General features: G+C 32.3%; 1 protein-coding gene across 1 annotated transcript in view; it reads right to left on the bottom strand.

Annotated features, from left to right (window-relative positions):
• Nucleotides 1-23,243, bottom strand: part of Pcdh15 (protocadherin related 15) — a 1,628,869-nt gene that overhangs the window by 1,183,512 nt on the left and 422,114 nt on the right. The window contains exon 2 of the mRNA XM_048807407.1: nt 11,147-11,222. The gene's annotated coding sequence lies outside the window, so the exon portion shown is untranslated. The remainder of the gene's footprint in view (nt 1-11,146; nt 11,223-23,243) is intronic.

Raw genomic sequence — 23,243 nt, 5'->3', positions numbered from 1 at the left:
TATCAAGCACCACTCTTTCTAAATTATCTTCCACATAACCAGGTTCATGGAGTGAAAACAACATGGGCATCACAGTCATTGGTTCTTGATGATCAAGAGCATAAACATCTTAATTCAAACGCTGGCTCTGACACTATATAGCCTAAGTGTTTCCACAGGTAATTGAACCTATATTTAAAATAAGAAAAAAACATGTTTGGCTTCCAGAATGTCAGCCAAGGAACTGCAGTAATTATGGACTTAGAGCAGAAGGTGTCAGATACTAATGGAGAAGAAATATTTAAACATTTACACATTGGCTTTCTCACTGTAAACACTTAAGGTGAGTTCTGAAATGACTAAATCTACAGCTCAACTTGCATATACAGAGTGAGAAATTACAATGTAAAAGCTCATTATGTGAGTCATCTTACCTAATTTTCCTATTTTACGCAAACAAAATTCTGGCTGAAGTTTGAAGTACATTTTTTGTATTTATGTTCAAGACTTTTAGAGACCACCAGTGGTTAAACTTCAATGTTAAAGTGAAGGGTATTGTTATAAAAATAAAGATTATGTATATAAAAATGAATATTCTTTTTTTCTCAGTGTTGAGACCCTAACCCAGGGCCTTATTTATGCTAGGTAAGTGCTCTACCACTGACCCCCCATATAAATTCATTATTTTTAAGGAGTCAGAAGACTGTTAAAAATTAAAATGCAAATTTATGAGAAAAAAGTCTTCACAGTTTTCTTTAGTTTAACATGTAATACTTATTTTCAATAATTAAGAAATCTTTTCAGGTTTCAGTGTTTCAAGTTGCCTCTGGGATAGTGAGATATACATGATAAAAGATACATACAATTCACATCAGAGTATAGATTAGCAAAATAAATTGACTTTGAAAATAAATTTGTGAAAATCTATATGCAGTTTTTTAGAGCTATAAAAATCTTCATGTATATAAATACATATGCAGACATATGAATAGAATATCATGTGGCACATAAAGAATATACAATGAGACTAATGGTATTTTGGAGACAAGTAAAAATTTATAAATAAAGCCATGCATACCAAAAAGTAAATGTGAGTAAAATATAATGAAAAGCCAGTGTACCATTATTTGCAAAATATGGACTACAGAGGCTTAACATACTTAGCACTTGGTTTTTAGTGAAGCAAGGAACACTGAGGTCATCACTGAGAGGCATAGTAGCCCCAAAGAGGAAATGTAGAATAACACACTGCATCCCCCTCAAGAAGTGCTGAAGACCACTCTGTGGAAGATACTTCCCATATAAACACGTGCCTGTGAATGTGCAGCTTTAAGAACATATAGGATATCACTAAGAGCTCTTTTTTTCCTCAGATCAGTTCTCCAATCTATGTACAAATTCACCTTGAGCTAGCAATGATAGCTGCTTTGCCTCCTCCACCTGTTGGTATTACCAAAGGAGTAGGTTTCAAATCTTATATTGAGAGAATTCACTCCCTTGACATGCTTAGGAATTAAACTGAACTTGTTACAACAGTGACAACCTCCTGTTGAAAACCAATTCCTTTATATTATAGCCACCAAAAAGAAACATGACTGCTCTTGGCAATAGAGAGGAAAGAAATAATATGGCAATATACAAATGTAGTTATATAGTGAGGTATAGAAAACATGCTATTGAAAGGAATATTTTAGGAAGATCACAATAAAATGGTCAAACATAATAAATGATGAATAAAATGATAAATAAATGAGATATATCAGAGTATATGTTTAAATTCCATTGGTAGTTATTTTGATGGATCATGATTATAGTTATTACATCTATTTATCTTTTTATATTTCAGAATATATTTTTTAAGCTGTTGGTGTATATATTTCCCTCTTTTGGATTCTTAAGCAAAATCTCACTTTGACCAAAAATTAAGGAAGTGAGGGAGAAAAATGGGGGAAATTAATTGAATACTCACATTTCAAGTTTTTGCACACCATAAGGAATAAGGAAACAAACATGAATGAACAAACTAAGAATGATTATATTGCAGTTATGAAATCTCTGGAAATCAATGTAAAAAATGTATTGCCAATTGTGCATATCTAATAATAAAATATTATGCATCAGAAATACAAAAACCTTTAGGCATCATTTAAGGGCAAAGAAAAGGACCTTAATGAAGTCCTTAAAGGTTGTAATGTAATAAACATTTTTAACAACTCCCTTTGGTAGACACAGCAACATGATTACTGGGCCTTTAAAGAATTTCTCCACACAGAACTGCCCAAGGATGCCAGCAATACCTAGCAATACTCACAAATTCCCGGAGGCATCACTGAGGACACACTGCATTTAGTGTTTCAATAGAAATGAACAGTGAAAGGTCATTAAAAGTATTTTTAAAGCCAAGTTTTGATATGTATCTTGCAATAAAGATCAGATATTATTGATTTCTGAAAAGAGTCTAGAATATAGATAATTTTCACTAAAGCCTCATCCAGACTTTAGCAGTTAGGATGAATCAGCTAGATGAGTTGCATGGAGACTAAAAAAAAGCTCTCAAGGAAACCCATGGAAAAAACAGGTGTTTCCCCAGAAATGAAGGGGTACATTTCCTGAATATAATAATGGATAATCAAGGATCCATACTCTAATCCAGGAATCCAGCCAAATAATTTATATCTGGAAAATTATGTTTAAGGATAATTATGTGTAGTATGTGCTTTGAGGCTAAAATATTTCAATATTTCAAATAAGGAATATCCAATTCTTAAGAACTCTATTACTGAAAAGATTTTGGGGATAAATTGTTAGAGTCTGTAAACAAGTCAGGATGGCGCCTGGCATTTTGCCAGAGGGAGTAGTTTGTGAAGTAACGCCAGCAAGCCATTAAGTATGGAGATTCCTTATTGGTTGACTGCTGTATCTAGTTTATGTTAATTAAGATAAACTGTGTGGAATGTATATTTACCCCTCCTGTCCTACAATAAACGGCTCCCACTCCTGCTGTATCAATCTACACAAGTTGCTCGTTACCCCCTGGTTAGTTTGCCCAGCCAGCCGGGCTGTGGCAATAAATTAGGAAATATATATATCCCTAGGAAAAATAATGTCATTTGCAGTTTCATAAGGCTAGTAAATAAACTAGCTGAACACTGGAGGATATTACATATGTCAATGATTGTTATTTCCAACAAGGTGTCACAGCTGAAGCATTCATGGCTCATTTTCCATTAAGGCTGCTTTCTTTTAGGTTGAACTAGAGGAAGGAGCTGCTTTTTAATCATTTTGATACCTTTGATTAGCAGTTTTATGTGATTTAACCTAACAGTTCATAATACGAAATTATTTTGTAAATTTATGGGAGAATAATTATCTTTACTTTTTGCATTAGGAGTCAAAATCCAAAGATTAAATAGGGTAATACAGAGACATAAAATTATTCCTATTTTGGAAGTGGAATGAGCTTTAATTATTGCTACTCTGGCATCCCTTACCCGTGTTTTCAAGATTCAGAATCCTAGCCTTATGTGGTGGAGCATGCCTGGTAATCCCAGTGGCTTGGGAGGCCAAGGCAGGAGGATCAAGAGTTCAAAGGCAGCTCCAGCAATTTAGTGAGGCACTAAGTAATTTAGCAAGACCCTGTCTCTAAATAAAATATAAAAAAGGCCTGTGGGTGTGGCTCAATGATTAAGTGGCCACAGCGATTGGTTGCTTTGGAGTTGAATGTGACAAAGGTGAACTGAATAGAAGGAGATTGGTGACTTTATTAGTGATGCTATGTATGTGAATTAGAGATATATAAAACTGAGAGTGAGTAACTTATACTGAGACCATGAAAGAAGTCTCAAGCTATGACCAAAAATGTCCAAGTTCACAGACGATAATTTCACTAATCCCTTGGGTTAATCCTTGCTTTAAGCTTGAAGCAAAATTCTAGAATTTCAGATACATAAGTCAATAATATTACTTCCATATTTAGGCCAATCTGAACTATTTTTTAATTTCCACTATTAAACATATTAACACATGTGAAAGTTGTCATTAAATATAAATAGGCATATGTATATAGAAAATCATTTAAAACATTAACATAAATACTATGCAGATTATTAGTAAATTTATCATGGTCTAGTTTCAAAATAATTTATATTCAAAATTATATGCAAATATGTATTTATAATCTTTTTCTTCTAGAGTGGGAACTCAATAATTAATTTTTTCATATACAACTAGGTTTGGAAATCTGATCTGATGAGTAGATACTAATTTGAGTTTCTACTGATTTGGCAATATTAGCAGATGTAAAACTTCAAGTGGCAGATATTATGTTACCTTGCAAGGGCAACCCTTCTAAAGTAACCCAAAAGTTATCCCAGCAGTTATTCCATGACAGAAGTACCTCCACTACCAATTTCCCTAATTTTGATATATGATCCTCAATGTCCAGACAAACTGAATAACAGCTGATTATATTTGACAGGCTTTCAGAGGACATGAGGTCAGAGATAAAAGCTTTTGAAGTGAGAAAGAGATGCAATCATTAAAAATGTAGCACCTAATAGCATGATTCAGTTTGGTCTAAGTAGAAGAGAACACAAACTTAGTCACAGAAGCTGGATATGAGGACATTTATAATCTCAAGGGTTTGAGGTTGGAGCTTTACATGAGAATACATATATGTGTATATCTATTATATATTATTTGTTATATTTTATTATTATATATTGTATCACATATGTATAATATATATATTATATAGATATATATATTAACATAAATACTATATATATTAACATAAATACTATTATATATATATATATATATATATGAGAAATAGAGGGAGAAAGGAGGCAAATGAGAAATGGGGGCAGGGGCAGGGAAGAAGGTCCTAGAGTGTTTTGTTCTTGATGAAGCAATTTTGTAAAATATCATCTCATTTGGGCCTTCTAACAAAACTGCACAGTGTGACAGATAATTATTATTATCCTCATTTTAGAAATGATGAAAGAAAAGCTGACGTTCTGTGTGGCTTTAGTACAGCCACATAGCTAGTAAATGGTGGGCTTGGTTTTCTACTTCATTTCTTTTGATGGTAAAGTCCTCTGAAGTTTTATGCCATTTCTGTGTTATAATGCACCACTCAGAAATGAATATTAAACCTAAAAAGATGTTAACATAGTTTCCAATGGAAAAGATGTTGAATTTTTTTTATCTTATCCTAGTCTAACAAGTTCAACTTGTATCATTTAAACCTGATGTATGTTTGTTTTCCTTTTTTCAAAAGACAATTGCTTTTTATTTCTCTCTGAATAATTTTATGTTTATTAACCTGTGAAAAAATATGATGTAGATTGCTAAAATCACATTTCGTGCTTCTGAAATTCTTCTAAAATACTTCTCGTAGATGTGTGTGGGCATCAATTATGGTTTAGATGTGAGGTGTCCCCAAAAGTACATGTGTAAGACAATACAAAAAAGAATAGAGTTGAAATTGGGTTATGAGAAGTTTAGCCTAATCAGTGCATTAATCCCCCAATATGGATTAACTGGGTAGTAGGGTGTTTCTGGAGAAGGTGGGTCATTGGAGGTTATGTCTTTGAGATATATATTTTGTTCTTGGTGAGTGAAGCTCACTCTTTCCTTCTTGGTAAGAAGTCCTGAGCTGCTTTCCTCTGCCCATACTTCTGTCATAACAATGGAGCCAGCTATCTATGTACTTAGACCCCTGAAACAGTAAGTCCTCTAAGAAACTTTTCCTCCTCTAATTGCTATTGCCAGGTCTTTTGGTCATAGCAGTGAAAAAACTGACTAAAACAGCATCTTCATGTCATCTCTGAATCCTTTCCTCCCATTTCACCTCCAAAATGAACAAGAACAAACCCAAAGAATTGTTTTCCATTTCCCTTTCAGCAAAATTGCCCATGCAATTTATTTCTGGGCAAAGAAATACAACTGGGAAAAACTTTGAACAGATAAACAATATCATCAGATAGTATAAACATGCATTATTCTCCCTTAGGGCAAATGGGTATTGCTTAATCCCTACCCCACTAACATCCTGCAGAGTCTTCGCAATTCTGTTGGGCTAAATATGTAGTGTCTTTTAGGAATCTTCTTGATGCAGACTTATGAGACTTATGCTCTCTGCTCCTGCTGAGGGACTATTTGCTACATAAGGAACATGTTTTCCTTACAGCAGTCTCCTGTACTTATTCTTTCCTGTGTTAATTATCTCTGTCTGTCAGAAATGCTCCCTTATTCTTCTCTTCTGTAGCCCTGCCTGTTAAATTCTAGGTATAATCTTTACGAAGTTATCTGTAGCAATATTTCTTCCATGAGACTTTGCTTGACACCTGTGACCAAAACTATGTTTTCTTTTTAATCCTCTTGGAAAAATTGCTACTGCTCATGTTGAATGATGATATTATAATATCACATATTTTATTATAATCATTTTCTTTCCCTCTCCTCTATGAAATTATCACCATGGCTCCCAGTCGATCATGTGCTCACTGAGGGTAGGGAGAATATGTGATTCATTTTTCTCAGCCATTAAGTACATTGCATGGAGGTGATAGTGCAGTGAAAGCCACATGTACCAGGGTTCATAGAGGTGATTTCTCTGTAGAAATTAATTGCCTTCTTCATGCTTTTCTCTAAGGCTACATACTTCTCAAGAATGATTGTAGCCAAGAGGATGGAACTGGACTTTTTAAATCAAGAAGGATCTTTTTTTTTTCCAGAATGGAGACTTCCAAAATTATCTCTGTGTATTAATTCTCAGGGATTGGCAAACTATAGCAGAAAGGACAAATCTACCCCTTGATATTCTGTCAGGGCACAGACATACTCATCTCTTTTAGATCTAAAGCAGCTTTTATACTACACAGCAGAGCTGAGTAGTTGTCACAGAGCTTGAATATTTACTGCTTGAAACTTCAAAAAAAAGTATATAGAACCTAAGGGTTAAAAAATTTCATTAGCCAAGTCCATTAGAGAAACAAAATCCTGAGTTTTCTTTATACAAAACTTCTCCTGAGTCTCTTATTTCTATTGTGGATCATAAATTTCCATGTTGTTTCCCTGATTTCCCAAAACTCTTTGTGGGAAAAAATATTTTTTGATGATAAAAATCTTTTAATGGATTGTATCTTCTCAGGCACAATGATTTGAGGGTTACCAATTTGTAAAACCTGCCTTAAAAAAATGCAAGGAGAATTTGCTACAGTGAATTAGGGATTTTTCTCATCATCTGATATAACTTTCAGTGATTGCACATATTCTATTTATTTATTTTTTCTCATACTATTAAGCAACTTAGAAACTTCACTCACCCATAATAGAAGGCCCATTTATGCTTCCTTGTGATAAACGCTTTATCATAGTTTGTGCAATAAACAAGTGAGGAGGTAATTATCTGAGTGATATGGATAATTAACATCCACACAGTAGCAATGTACTTGAGAGAAAAATCTATGATCTTGGATGTAAATTATTTGTCTGATTTTAATAGAGTCAGGAATATCAGGTTTTTGATTGATTACTGTGAAAAGATCACACAATTAAAAACCTTATTAGATAGAAGTAACTTTCTGTATTTTCTTCCTCAAACTTAAAAAAAATGGTTTGCCTCATACCAATTCTGGAAGAATAGTTTCAACTTGAGTAAACAGGTTAATGATGTATAAAGATGTTAAATCAAAATGTATTTTTCCCAGAAGTCTTAGAAGTGTGAACACACTTCATTACTTCTTTCATGTAACCTAACTGTACACATATAAAAATTTTTAATTATGTTAACACATGTATACTCCAAATAGACTACTAGGTTAATCTCACAAAGTTGTATGAACACATAACAGCCTCTTATTTATACAACATGAAACTTCCTTACTCTAATCCCAGGGGAAATATCTGCCTATTATCAAAGGAAAAGTAGCATGAGGTAATAGAAATTTCTATGGTTTTTGAATTGTACTCCATTCAGATCTCAGTCTATCTGCTTGGCTTCCAGAACTTAAGCTTTTACTGGAGAAAAACTCTTCTAACAAATTAAGACTGGGTTTTTAACTATACCCAGGGTAACTTCATCCCCCAGCTTTTCAGTGATATGACTGGGCTCCACCTATTTCACATAAAATTCTTTCTTGGTGGTTTTTAAAATATTCTCTTTGGTCACTGTTTGGTTTCCTTGACCTAGAGTATGGTTGAGAACACTACCAATAATACTTGTCAATGCAAATTGTTACTTTAAATAATTTACATGATAAATACATTTTTAGGGTAATTTAAAAAGGATTCTAAAGAGTTAAATGAGCTATGCAGAATGTTATTAGATTTTAAGTAATGTAATTTGAACAAAGGAAAATTAAGTAACATCTTAATTGCAATATATAGAAGAGATTTTTGCAAGCTTACTGAAATACCTTCTTAATTTAATTGTATTCTTTGTAATTTGTTACATAACTGTGCTTAATAGTAAACAAATTGTACAGGGAGAGAAAAATTTAATTAAGAGTAAAATCAGGATAAAAAAAAACCTTGAAATAACACAAAAAGGAAGCTATAGGATGTTTTATATATATACATATACACACACATATAGAATGTATATATTAGAAGTAAAAAAGGGTGGTAATAAATATACATGTATAGATATGATATTATATATATATACATATATCTGTATATTTGTATATATATTTACACATACATGTTTATTAGTACACTTTTTGATTTCTAATAAAAATTATTTATAATGGATACATCTTTATTGGTGAATATCAGAACACACTCCAACCATATACCTAGAGGGATAGGTGAACATAAAGAATACTAATTCTCATTCTTAAAATAACTTATTATACTGCAGGAGAGAGTACTGAGATCTGTCATATATAAGAATGTTTTAAAGTTTTTACACCAGTCTAGAATTGTCTGTCTTTATGTAAGTAAGTATATATGTATGTATGTATGTATGTATGTATGTGCCTAATTACCTACCTATACATTCCTTTACATGAAAACATATGAGACATGTATGTCACTATTTACACTATATTTTTGATTGAATGGTCTGAGAAAGTTTACTATGAGTTGCCTTGAAATAGGTAACAAAGCAGAACATGAAATTAGTTTATTTTCAATTATATTTTGTGCATATTCACATTAAAAATGATATCATAATTTTAGAACATTTGATATGATCCTTTGCATAAAAAACTAATCAGAAATATAATGTCACACTGAAATTTAATTTGCTTATATGAGGAATAAAGTTGTGGTTGAAAATATAAAACCTCAGCTGCATTCAAATATAAATACAGACACATGTCTTACATGTATAGAAAAGACCTACAAGACTTTAAAAGCTGGGACACATTTTTTAAAACATTGGATTCATAATTATAAAAACATGGTTATTTAAAATATTTATTTTTAGAATTCTACAAATCCCTCCAGAAACTATTTTTTATTATTGATTCTTTAATTTTATTTTCATCTAACAATCAATATGTACATAAATATTGACTACTTTAGATTTTGAAAATTGTCTAAGCCAATTTTTCTCTTTAACTTTTAAATATTTAAATTATATCTTGACAAATTATAGTTGTATATGTTCATGGAGTACAAAGTGATATGATAATTTTAACCTATAGAACAATGATTAAGACACATTATTAACATACCCATCAGCTCAAATATTTAACATTTTTGTGATGACAAATCTGAATTTATTCTAAAAGATTTTGAAATGTACAACACTCAATTATTAGGTGTATCCACCATGTTGTGTCACAGTTATAAGAAAGAACATCAAGAGTTTCTGCGAATAAAGGAAGCCCAGTGACAACTGATTTTTATGTCACATTTAGAGTTATATTTCAAAACTATAAAACTTTAATAATATTGCTATTGTCAATATTTTCAAATAGTCTATGTGAAAATATTTATGGAGTGTCTGCTTTTCCACAGTATTATGACAGACTCTATAACTGTACTTCTGGACCAAACTGTACTTCTAAAGCCTACATTCTATTAGAAGCAAGAGATAATTGAATGGATAAGATAAGTAGTCAGGTATGGGCATATATACATATAATGTATGCATGTCATGAATCAAAAACTATAATTAGGTATATTTTCTTTATAAACTTTTGATATTCTCAAATATTGTTCAAAAAAAATTTTTGTGTGTGCCAGGGATTGAACCCAGAGGCACTTAACTGCTTGACCCCTAAACAACGTCCCCAGCCCTTTTTATCTGTTTTGAGATAGGTTCTCACTAAGTTGCTTAGGGCCTCTCTAAGTTACTAAGGCTGGCTTTGAATTTGTAATCCTCCTGCCTCAGCCTCCTAAGCCACTGAAATTATAGGCATGTACCACTGCACTGAGCTTATGTCTGAATTTTAACTAAGCTATTTAATTTTGAATTTTCATTATTAGTACCTTGACTCATTAGCAGTATTCTATTTTTGCACCTTTTCCCATCAGAATCTTTTTCTTTTTCTATTTTTATGAATTTAAATATTATTAGAGAACTAAAATACATTCTTCCTGGCTTTCATTAATGTAATTGTTAGCCCAATTTTACCTTAATTCCTATTTTGTTACTCTGAATTTCTAAAAGCCATTTCGTCTGCAATGAAAACACAAGCCTCACTTCAGAAAAACATAAAAGAAAATTGATTTTCATCCTGAAAATGTCAAACTTCTGCCTATAATACTCAGATATGTTTCTCTGCAACAACAGAGTTCAAAAAGAGCCATCGACCTGATGGCTCTTTGACACACAATGATGGATGCAATGTGTCTACTACTTTACTGCCTGAATGTCCTCCAAGAGAATGAGTCAATCAATGCAGAATAATAAATCTAAAGTGAGTGGAAGGTTTGCTTGTTTTAAATATATTAAAGGAGAAACAAGTGGTATTTCACTTCTGTGTGAAATTTTAAAAACTTTGTGATTAAATCTTTTCTCTCCTCCCAGCTTTAGATGAATCAGATGTAAATATATGTTCTTAAAAATTTGAGCAATGTCTGGAAATTCAATACCCTATGTGCTTATTGAAATTCCTGTGAGACCCAGGCAGAATGCATTGTTACTCTTTAAAGGAAAAGGAAACGATATAAAAGTACAACTTTGAGGAAAACCACTGCTACTTACTGGTGCTGTTGTCTTATCCCTCTGTCACAGTTTCTGGCAACTTCAACTGTTTCTAGTGAATGAAGCGTCCATTTTCCTATAGGACAGAGTTATTGATCAATACTTTATTAAAAACACAGTCTTATATTTAAGTTCAGAACAGAAGAGCAATTTATTTCCTTATACATTATATACAAGCTTAAGACAAATTATTGCAAATTATAAGAAGGAAATCATGCAAACTTAAAGGAAAGTTTTGGACACAAAAGTGTTGGATAATTCTCAGTTCAAACATAACCCTCACCCACTACAGTTGTGCATACTAGTAATCCCAGCAGCTCACCAGGCTGCTGCAGGAGGGTTGTAAATTCAAAGCCAACCTCAGCAACCTAGGGAGACCCCATGAAACTTAGAGGGATCTTGTCTCAAAGATCTTGTCTCAAAGATCTTGTCACAGGCTGGGATGTGGCTCAGGTTTTAAGTGCCCTGGGTTTAATCCCTGTTAGTAAAACAACCAAACAAAAAAACTTATCCCTCACTCTGTATATTGTCATTTTACCCAGGTTATATTTGTACTTAGGATATGAAAAATTAGTTTTAGATACGTTTTTGTATATGACCAGTCTCTATCATTTCACCAAAGTCCTAACAAGGGAGCATTGAATAAATTCTCCTTAAATGAAACTTTAAAAATATATTGTTTATCATGTAATATAGATTCAAGACCATCAAAGGACACTAAGTGATTACTTTTGAGTCTATAACATCTTTTAGGTTTGAGAGTTTTGTCCTATACCATTATTACCTTAGTGTCACAATTTTTATATGTATGTTTGTCAAAGGAGAAATAAATAATCTTATGGTAATGCAATGCAAAATCTTGAGAAAACTTAAATATTACTATTATTCCTACTGTTTTTGATATTCCTCAAAGTTGGAGATTATTTCTTAATTATTCATATATCTTATTATATTTCAGGAAATAGGTACAGAAATAGATAGAAATAGGTATATTTTGTTTCAAACATCTAAACATATTCTTTTACAATTGTGCAGAATATAGGACTTCAACAAACATACTTAATTTATGGAAAAGAAAATCTATGACTTGTTTCCTGCAACCAAATTTTATTTGTTTTCTATAGAATAATAGGAGGCAATTAAAAATACAAAAATGTTACTTTAAAATTATTCCTATAAATGATGTACACTAAAATACAACATAAAAGATAAATAATTATAAAAATCTAGAAGACAGTTAAAGTTCATGTTTACATGAATATACAAAACTCTCTAAACAAAATAAGAAGAAAATTCATACATCAATTTTATGCTGTAAATATTAATAAATAACCTCTTTAAAGGAAGAAAATGAGGTGGACAATGCTCAACATTTAAAAAAAATTAGCAGCATATTCAGCAACTTTTTTTCACAATAAAATTTAAAGTTAAAACAATTGATAAAACATATCAGTAGAACTTTTTCAACCAAACTATGGATGATGTTTAATAGAATCTTCAAAATTTTTCCACTACCACGCCCTGCTCCTAAGCCTACTGTGTGGCTCCCTGGTAGCATATAGGAACTTTTTTTTTTTTTTTAACAACTTCAAGGCTTCATGGAACACATTTTGGAAACTCCTTACAAAATTAGGTTATTACAAGAAACTATATAAGATTGAGTTTTTTTTTAAGTGGTTTAAACAATAGTAGTCACAATAAGAAAAAAAGTTATTACAGAGATTTCCTGATTGGACATTAGTTTTAGTATAGCTTCAAGGAATAGAAATAGCCAGATTTTCCCTAGGGGTTCTTTATATCTCTTACAGTGTTGAAACTCCAATTAGTCCCTTTCTAAAAGAAGTTATTTTGTATTGTGCTTTGAGTCTATTTGGTAATACAGTGAAGTTGCCCACCAGGATTTCTGAGTAATGATTACACTTTAATATAATACAGTAGAAACTGTAGAATATTATAAATTAGCACTTAGAAGATTTAATGAATCCACATCAGGAGCTAAAAGATGAATGAAACACTAGCTTGCATAATTTCAGCATACATAAATTGTGATTCTGCAAAAAAATTAATTTCATGTGATTGTGCATATACTTTCTTGAAATAACTACAAAACCGAATAATTTCTTAAAATGCTACTTTTAAAAAACATTTCTGTTACCTAGAATAGAAGAACAATAAATCGGAGCTTATATAGAGAATGTTAGATTTTAATGAATTAATAGCTTATACATTTTCAGAAACTGAAAATGTTTATGAAGTAATATCTTAAATTGGTAAAATGAAGTAATATCTTAGAATTAGTACCAATCTCTAAAGTATTTCATTTAGGGGAGGAAGATAGCGGGCCAGAGAGAGGCAGAATTCTGTGTTGCTCTGTGATCTAGATATCACCGAGTCAGAATACTACATCTCTGAGATGCAGCTTCTCTCCACAGAAATCACCAGCACTGTGACCCCATGCAGGGCTCCCCACCTCAGCTTTCCAGTAGGATGCTGGTCTTTGAGCAGAACCCAAAGCCCAAAGTTCTAGCCCACACAAGGCTCGGAGAGCACCTTAGAAGAATCACCTATCAAAACATCTGCAGATTGGCAAGACTTCACTCTACTCCCATGCAGGTCACTTAGCTGCTACCAATCTACAGCATAATACCATCACCCAGCTTCCCCCACCTCACCAGACACCCTGGTGCTGAAAGCAGATTGCCTCCATCTTGGTGCAATATTCTCACCATAATAGGTGGGGGCAGCTCTCAGATTGGATCTCCAGTGACCAGGTACCAGCTTTCCAATCTTCCTCCCTCCCCAGCGGCAGTAACCCAACACAGTATCTGCCCAACAAAGGTGTGCAGTGCGATCAGGGAACTGCCCAAGGGAGCCCTGGTGTAAGAGTTTCCTTAATTGGGAACTGCTAAGGGAAAGGGAGATGGGGCTAAAATTTGGAGCCTAACAGAGAGAACAGAAGCTTGGAAATCTCCAGGCAAAATAGGGAGGTAGTACCGGGTGCTCAAATTATATGAGCGGTCATAAAAAGAGACCTGTGAGGTGCAGCCACCCTGCAGGGTCTGGTGGGTGCCTCTCCCTGCTTCCAGGTAACCTATGCCAGGACCAGTCTTCCCACCCTAGTTACCTCCAACATCCTGGGGGCAGAGACACCAGCTTACAATAGACGACCCAACTTGTTGGATGAGAAGAGAAGCAGGAAAGCTATGGATCTCTAAAACTAGCAACAACCCTGTTTTCTTCCTTCTGTTTTTGTTTTTTTCTCTCTCTCTTTTACCCCTCTGTACTCTAGCCATCATATCCCCAACATATGTGAAGCCAAGAATTTCCCAAGAAATAGGATTTTTGAGGACCGAGTCATCTGAATAATATAACATAGAAGTGTTGTATATACCATTTTTTTCTTTTCCATTTTCTTCTTTCATTTTTCTTTCTCCCTCCAAATTTTACTATTTTAACAATTGTGTGTTTGTTTTATATACTCTACTATTTTCCCAAGTACTTTCTTACTCTAAATTACTTCCTCTTGCTACTAATCTCTTCATTAGATTTCTCTTTCACACATCTTAAGATATATTAACTCTATATCCTTACATTCTACCTCCTTAGCATATCATCCTATGTCCCCACCCACAGTTCATTGTCCGTTGTCAGAAACTATAAACCTTTTTTACAAAACTATTGATTATATTTTAGATAATAATTGAATCCAACATTTTTGTACATTGAGATGTAAACATCTTAATAATAACAAATTGTTCATAGGTGGTATATTGTTGATATTGGAATTTGTTAACATTGTCTTTCCCCACAAAGGAGAGGTCTTGGAACCCTAAAGAGCACTACAAACCTATCGGGTAAAAACAGTAACACTCCAGTCCTACAGAGCTGGAAAGGAAGACAAACGAGCAACATGAAAAGACAAGGGAAGAAAGTGTCCCAGACAAATCAAGACACCACATCATTAGAACCATTGGCAGCCACAGCAGAAGAAATTACAGAGAAGGAGTTCAGGATGTGCATGTTTAAAATATTCTGTGAACTCAAGGAAGATATAAGAGAGAAAATATAGGCAATGAAAGATCATTTCCACAAAGAGCTGCATAAACAAATACAAGAAGCAAAATATCACCTCAACAGGAAGATAGAGGTTCTAACAACAACAACAACAACAAAAACAAACAAACAAACAAAAAAACAGAAATTCTTGAAATGAAAGAAGCAATAAACCAAATTAAAAACTCAAATGAAAGCATCACCAACAGAGTAGACCACTTGGAATATAGGACATCAGAAAATTAAAATAAAATATATAATCTTGAAAAGAACATAGACCACACAGAGATAATGGTAAGAAATCACAAGTAGAACATTCAAGGAATATGGGATAGCATAAGGAGATCAAATTTAAGAGTTATTGGGATAGAGGAAGGCATAGAGGTTCAAACCAAAGGCATGAACAATATATTCGAAGAAATAATATCAGGAAACTTTCCAAACATGAAGAATGAGTTGGAAATCCAAATTCAAGATGCCTACAGATGCCAAATATACAAAATCTCAATAGATCCACACCAACACACACTATAATGAAAATGCCCAATATACAAAATAAGGAGAGAATTTTAAAAGCCACAAAAGAAAGGAATCAGATTACATCTAGGGGACAACCAATTAGGATAATAACAGATTTTTCAACACAGACCCTGAAAGCTAGAAGATCCTGGAATAACTTATTTCAAGCTCTGAAAGAAAATGGGTGCCAACCAAGAATCTTGTATCCAGCAAAATTAAGCTTTAGATTTGAAGATGAAATAAACAAAAGTTAAAATAATTTATAGCTAGAAAACTGGCACTACAAAATACACTTGGAAAAATAGTTCATAAAGAAGAGACAGAAAACAATAATGAAAATCAACAGAGGGAGGTAGTATTCTAAATAAAAAACTAATCAAAGAAGAAAATCAAGTCAAGTTAAATCACAAAAATAAACAAATATTTCTGGGAATACAAACCATGAATCAATAATAACCCTGAATGTTAATGGCTTAAACTCACCAATCAAAAGACATAGGCTGGCAGATTGGATCAAAAAAAAAAAAAAAAAAAAAACCAAATAACCCAATAAATAAATGGGCCAAGGACATGAACAGACACTTCTCAGAAGAGGATATACAATCAATTAACAAATATATGAAAAAATGTTCATCATCTCTCGTGATAAGAAATGCAAAGCAAAACTACTCTAAGATATCATTGTACTCCAGTAAGAATGGCAGCAATTATGAACACAAACAACAATAAATGTTGGCGAGGATGTGGGGGAAAAGGCATACTCATATACTGCTGGTGGGACTGCAAATTGGTGCAGCCAATATGGAAAGCAGTATGGAGATTCCTTCAAAATCTGGGAATGGAACCACCATTTGACCCAGCTATACTTCTCCTGGGTCTATACCCAAAGGGCTTAAAAACAGCATACTACATGGACACAGCCACATCAATGTTTATAGCAGCACAGTTCACAATAGCTAAACTGTAGAACCAACCTAGATGCCCCTCAGTAGATGAATGGATTAAAAATGTGGCATATATACACAATGTAATATTACTCAGCAATAAAAGAAAATAAAATCATGGTATTTGCAGGTAAATTGATGGCCTTGGAGAAAATAATGCTAAGTGAATTTAGCCAATCCCAAAGAAACAAATGCTGAATGTTTTCTCTGTTATAAGGTGACTGACCCATATTGAGGTAGAGAGGGGGGGCATGGGAGGAATAGAGAAAATCTAGATAGGGCAGAGGTGTGGGAAGGAAAAGAAGGGGGCAGGGATTAGCAATAATGGTGGAATGTGATGGACATCACTATCCAAAGCACATGTATGAAGACATGAATTGGTGTGAACATACTTTATATACCAACAGAGAGATAAAAAATTGTTCTCTGTATGTGTAATAAGAATTGTAATACATTCCACTGTCATGTATTTAAAAAATTAAATCAATAAAAAATAAAGTATTTTACTTAGTGAATACTAATATTCAAAAAAACAAAACTATTTTTCTATACTGATGCTTCAATTTATTTCCAAAACTAAATACAGGATCTGTTTAACTGCTCTATATTTTCTCAATATTAGCCAGAATAAACAACAGAAAAAGAGAACCTATTAATTTAAAGCACACAATTTCCACAAAGTACTTTGGAAACAAATCTAAATGAATTCAAACTAGTACTAAAATCACTTGCTGAAAAAAGTATTGTTTGCTTTATTACATGTTACTTATGATTAATTCCTATTATGCAGAAATATAATATTTTTTTGAGAGAGAGAAAGAATGAATCTTTTTTGTAGATGGACACAACACAATGCCTTTATTTTTTTTTTTTTTAACGTGGTGCTGAGAATCGAACCCGAGTACCACCCATGCTAGGCAAGCGCTGAGCCACAATCCCAGCCCAAGTATTTGATCTATAAGATATATTGTGTGACTTCTTTTCAGCTCTTTAATAGTATCACTGAATGTTTAACTGTAAACAAACATGTTATGATTTAACTGAAAAACCATTCCACCTATAAGAAAAACTGAATGATGAATTGGTTTGAAATTTATCATAGTTGAAGACTGTAAGTTTCATAAAAGGAAATTTCAGTTTTAAAAATGTTATTCGTAAGAGAGAAATACTTTAAATTGAGAACTCATAATTAAACACAAGAGAACTGAAAATTGATTAAACTATGAAATTATGTTGTATTTGCTGTGTATAAAGGAGTGGGTGTATTCCCGTGAATAACTGACTGCCAGTTACCAGAGGAAATTATTGAGACAAATACCTATGTAGGTGTGAGTAAAAATAGTGGAAAAGATTAGTATTATTAAATAAATTCTGAAAATGCTTAAGGATACAAAATAATATGCTTTTAAATGATACACGGATCTACTTTTCTACTTTCTAATAATGTAATCAATTATTATTTGATAACCATTATTTCATAGTACAGAAGAAATTATACAAGAGTCAAACTTCACAGATATTTGTTTAATTAAATTTATTGATGACAGGAGGGAGGGAGGGAAGGAAGGAAGAAAGGAAGGAAGAAGAGACAGAAGAGCACACAGTTGGACACAAGGGAAGAGAAAAGAGAACTTGATATTTTACCATGGGACAGAAGGTTTTTAATTGATAACCTAGTTCAAATGCATTTTAGTAGGTGGAGTTGAAAAATGGAGAGAAGATAATACAACTACCTCTCTGTTTTGTTTTTTTTTTCTCAAACAAAGAAGAAAGTGAGAAAAACATTTTTTTTTCCTTTTCTTTTTTTCTTTCTTTCCTAAGAAAGAAAAGCATGGGATTCCCTGCACCAGGCATCTATACAAGGCACACAGGTATAAAGTAGATTTATTTTCCTTTCTTAGTGCATTTTCTGTTTGTTTGTTTGGGTTCCAAGACACTGTACTTCCTCAACTTCCTTCTAAAATTCTGGCTGTTTCCTTGCATGTTCCTGCTCACTTTTCCAGCCTTACGTTAAAGAATGCCTCAGTGCTCTACCTTTCACTGTTTTCTTTCTTCTACTATACCAATATCCTAGTTATTTTATATACAATCAATATCATCTGAAAACTGCTGGAGACACTACAATTAGCATCTCAGCCTATGTCCCTCTAGCCTCGTTGTTTCTCATCTAGTTAAGTATCTTTTAGTCATTTCAAAATTCTGATTATTTTTTCTTCACCCAAGTCTCTTTCTCACAGCTATCCTGTTCTCTGTAAATGACATTTACATTCTTGCATGATCCTGAGCCAAGAAAAATACATTTGAGATACCATGAAGCCTCAAAGTTATAATTCACTATTACATTATATAATATATAAATATTTTGTCATACATTTCTGTGTTCTAGGTATGTTTCCAATTTCCCAATAACTCATGTTTTCTTGTTTTTCTAGTTATCCGTCTTACAACTTCATACATCTCTCTATTTTAGGGCATAATAAAGGTAAGTCAGAGTGATACAGTGGAGAGGCCTAGAGCTATTTGTTTTGTTATTATTGTTTAAAGAATGAAAGGAAAGAAGGTAGGAAGGAAGGAGTCGTCAGCTCATTCTGCTTTTTGGCATTTGACAAAGTTCTCTGCCTAATGACAATCTAATTTACTGATTTATAAGGTTGGTAGGTTGGTTGGACCTGATGAGTTCTAAAATGATTAGATCTATAACTTAAGACAACTCAATTTTAGATTAGAAGTATACACTGCTCCTACTCAAGAATTAAGAGGAGTCACTTAGTATTGTCTCTATGCGATTGGGGATTTGATTATTGATCGAGGAAGGAATTCTGTGATAAAGACACAGAATTTCTGAAAAGAGGTGACATGTACTACACAATTTTTCATTTCTGGTTAGGTCTACTGCTGATGGAGACCTAACCAGAAAAGAAAGAAAAATGGAAAAAAGGTGGAGAGAAAGGACTTTTTTGAATGTAGGAAATAACTTGAGAAATATTTTTTATATGTTATACTTCAAAGCTTCTAGAAATAATAACAAAATTTTCCTAGTTTCCATGAAACATTCAGCTTACTTCACTTAAATCTAGAGATTTTCAGAAGATTAAAATATTGTGTTATTTTTCTTTTTCAGTAAAATAATACAAAATATGTATTGTCAATTAGAATAATAAATCTATATTTTAGAAAAATGCTACTGTTTTATGAAATTTGGACTAAATAAAAAGAAGAAGATGTTTTGGGGGTGGGGAATAAATTCTTAGCAACTGTAATTACTTCTCAATTATTTCTTAGACTTAAGAACTCATCAAAATATTGCTTGGTTATCTTTAAATATAAAAGCACAAAAATGTACAAATGAAGCAATAATATTTCATTTTTTTAAAACTAGCTTTAACTTAAAGATAGAGCATAAAAATGTAGAAACAGCTGCTAAGAGAACAGAGTTTTGCCTCTGACCAAAGTGATTAATATATGACTTTGTAGAAAGCTTAGTGACTACTTTGCATAACAAGATGTTCAACGAATGGCCACTTCAGAGCATTTGGATATTATAAATCTTTATAATAACAGTTTGAAATCTAAATGGCCTTCTAATACTCAGCCTGCTACAATAGCTCCATGAAATTATTTTCAGTATCGTTCATGAGTGTGCATCTCGTCATTACTTTTTCCTGCTGAGAGCTCACACAGAATGCACCATTCTTTAAATTATGTTTTATAGAATATTTATGGAATCATTAGAAATGTAGCCCAAAAAAAAGAAGAAGAAGAAAACCAACAGTGTGAAAAGGACAGATGGAGCCTACATATGTTAAAACAAAGACAGGATTTAATATGTGTATCTATTAAAAGATATAGTTGTTTTAGATTGTCTGGGCTTGAGAAAGCTTTTATTTTAAAAACATTATTTTTTGAGAGTTAGAAACAGCATCATAACTTCTAAACGCTTTTTTTTTTAGATGCAAAGGTCTATACAAAACAATTGTCTTGTGAATATTTAAGGAAAAGTCAGATGAATCATATTGCAGAGACCAGAGATTGCTTGCTTCATTCAGATTCTAGTCAAACTCTCACCTACAAGATATCTCACTACAGTTAACTAATGATGGGGACTGTATGAATTCTGCAGATCATTGATTTTGCTTTGTAATCAACAACACAAACACCAACAATAAAAATGAGAATTTTCCCAGCTAACTTGACATTCATTTTTACCTCCACAAGACCTACTGAATCTTTTTGTTCAAATTGTCAAGGCATCAGAACTTAGTGAACTCTTTTAGGTCATGTGCATGAAAGGCGACCAAATAAAAATAGTTTGCTTCTGTGGTAGAAAGATTATATGTGTGGGAGTGCATGTGTCTACATGTGCAAAATATGGGGGTTTGAGAGACAGCATATGGGCATCTTTTTAAAGGACTTAATAGTTTACATGCTCATCAATTGTTCTGCAACATTCCCTGGTGTAGAATACCTCAGATGATCAGAGTTAACTTCATAGGTGAAAAAATACATGATATTGTTTAATATCCTTCATCTGAATTTGTAGGATTTAATGGATTTGATCTTAAAATTGTAAATTTTGTCAATTTATCCATTGTGTTTTATCAATGTTACAATTTTTTTTATGTGCTAGGTATGTTACATTGTCAAAAATCTTTGTCAAATTTGTTTTTTCACTATGTGGTATGATTTCAACTTACAGATTCAATAGAGCTATTACATATCGAGTGCAAGGTAGTAAATCATGATAAATCATCAGAATAGTCTAGAATGGTGAAAAGATTCAGGAAAGGGGAAATGGCTTCTTTTTTTCTTTTTTTTTTGAAGCCACAAAAAAATAGAAATTTGGCAGATGATAAGTCCCCCAAGAGAGGTGAAAAAAAAAATAGAGATTAAATAAGAATCAGCAAATATTAAAAGACAGGAAATATGTGACTGATCTGTTAATCCACAAATAATGTGGGTTAGTTCCAATTGTATAGATTGTAGACAAGTAGGAGAACAGGCCAAAAAGCTCTACACTTTTGATTCAATTAATATTAACAGATTCATTATTGAAAGGATATTGTATCACTGTTCATTTTTTCACTTGTTCATTTGTCCAACAACAATTTTTTAAATCTCTCAGATTCATCAGGTTTTGTTCTGAATACCACATCCTCAGAAATGAAGAGAGTACAGTAACTCAGTTAAAATTAATGTCACAAACTAGATGTGAGTATATCTTTCCAGTATGACCAAACAACACAGAAACTGCAAAAGTGTTGCCTGTAAATTTGCACATTTATAAAATCGTCTTCATAGCAAAAGCATCATGAGAGTAAAGCATACATCATACTGGAGAAAATACTTAAAATTTAGTCACAGTTTCGATTTTTCAAAAATATAAAATAAACCCTCTGAATAAATAATACTAATGACATCATAGAAAATAGGCATATTAGTTTTTTCTTTATCTTATACTATTAAGAAGATGCCTTTGTCTGCCCCTTTTAGGTGCCTTCTTTAAAATACCTAAATTGTATTTTGTTAATACTGATATGTCACTCTTGGTGTTGCAGGTTTATTTTAGGCCTGTGACAAACCAGAGTGATTCTGGCAGGGTGCTGTTTAAGCTGAATCCTAAAATAATTGAAGAGAGTAGAAGTTTCAGGGAAAGACCATTCCAAATGGTAAAAACAAGACAAGTAAAAGCCAAGCTGGGAATGTAAATAAATAAAGTCTGATATTCTGTGATTTATAATTCATTGAGTTTTGAGAAGTATATTTAAATGTTTCTTTTTAAAATTCAAAAGTTTGAAATAATCTTGAAAAATGGTTTCATAAAAGAGTCTTACATTGTAGTAGTATTTGAAATACAGAACTTGATGAGACAAGGTTTCCAAAATGTATTTACAAAAACAAGACAGAAAAAATAGTACTGGGTATTATACACACATTTTTTTCCCTTTTCTAAGAACTGAAATTCAAAAGGTTAATTTACATTTTTGTAGTGTTTAACATGATACTTGAAATATTAGGTTAGTCATAGTCTACAATTATTAAACAAATGGGTTTCCCAAAGTAACTTACTGAGTTCTATTTATATTGTGTTTAATTTTAAGTCTTGTTAAAACACGGTTCTTTATGGTAATACAACGTCTTGGGTCTAAGTTTTTCATTAGGAGAAAATTGGCTCCTTGAACCACAATTATAATAGATGATACAAGTTTATAGGAACTTCATTATTATTTTTTCATTTGTTATTTTTAAGAACTATTTTCAAATTATTTATAATAATTGTTAGAGAATACCAACATTTAAAATTTAAACTGTATAAAAAATAAGCTAACATTTGAGAATTCTATGCCAATCCAAATATTTTGTGTATAAATATATATAAGATTATAGCTATTTTAATATTGTATGTCATATTAACTTATTTAAAAAGAGAGCTAATGAAATTTGGTTTAAAACTGATTTCATAATTTTGAAGCTAAATATTCCTTTTAAGACTCTTATGAGTTATACTTTTAATAAACATTTGAATTGGATTTGGCCACTTATAAATTTTAGAGTCATATTTTTTTTTTTGCAATACAGTTTTA

This window comes from Marmota marmota, unplaced genomic scaffold, assembly GCF_001458135.2.
Source record: "Marmota marmota marmota unplaced genomic scaffold, marMar, whole genome shotgun sequence".
NCBI lineage: Eukaryota > Metazoa > Chordata > Mammalia > Rodentia > Sciuridae > Marmota > Marmota marmota.
This window is presented reverse-complemented; position numbering and strand designations above follow the sequence as displayed.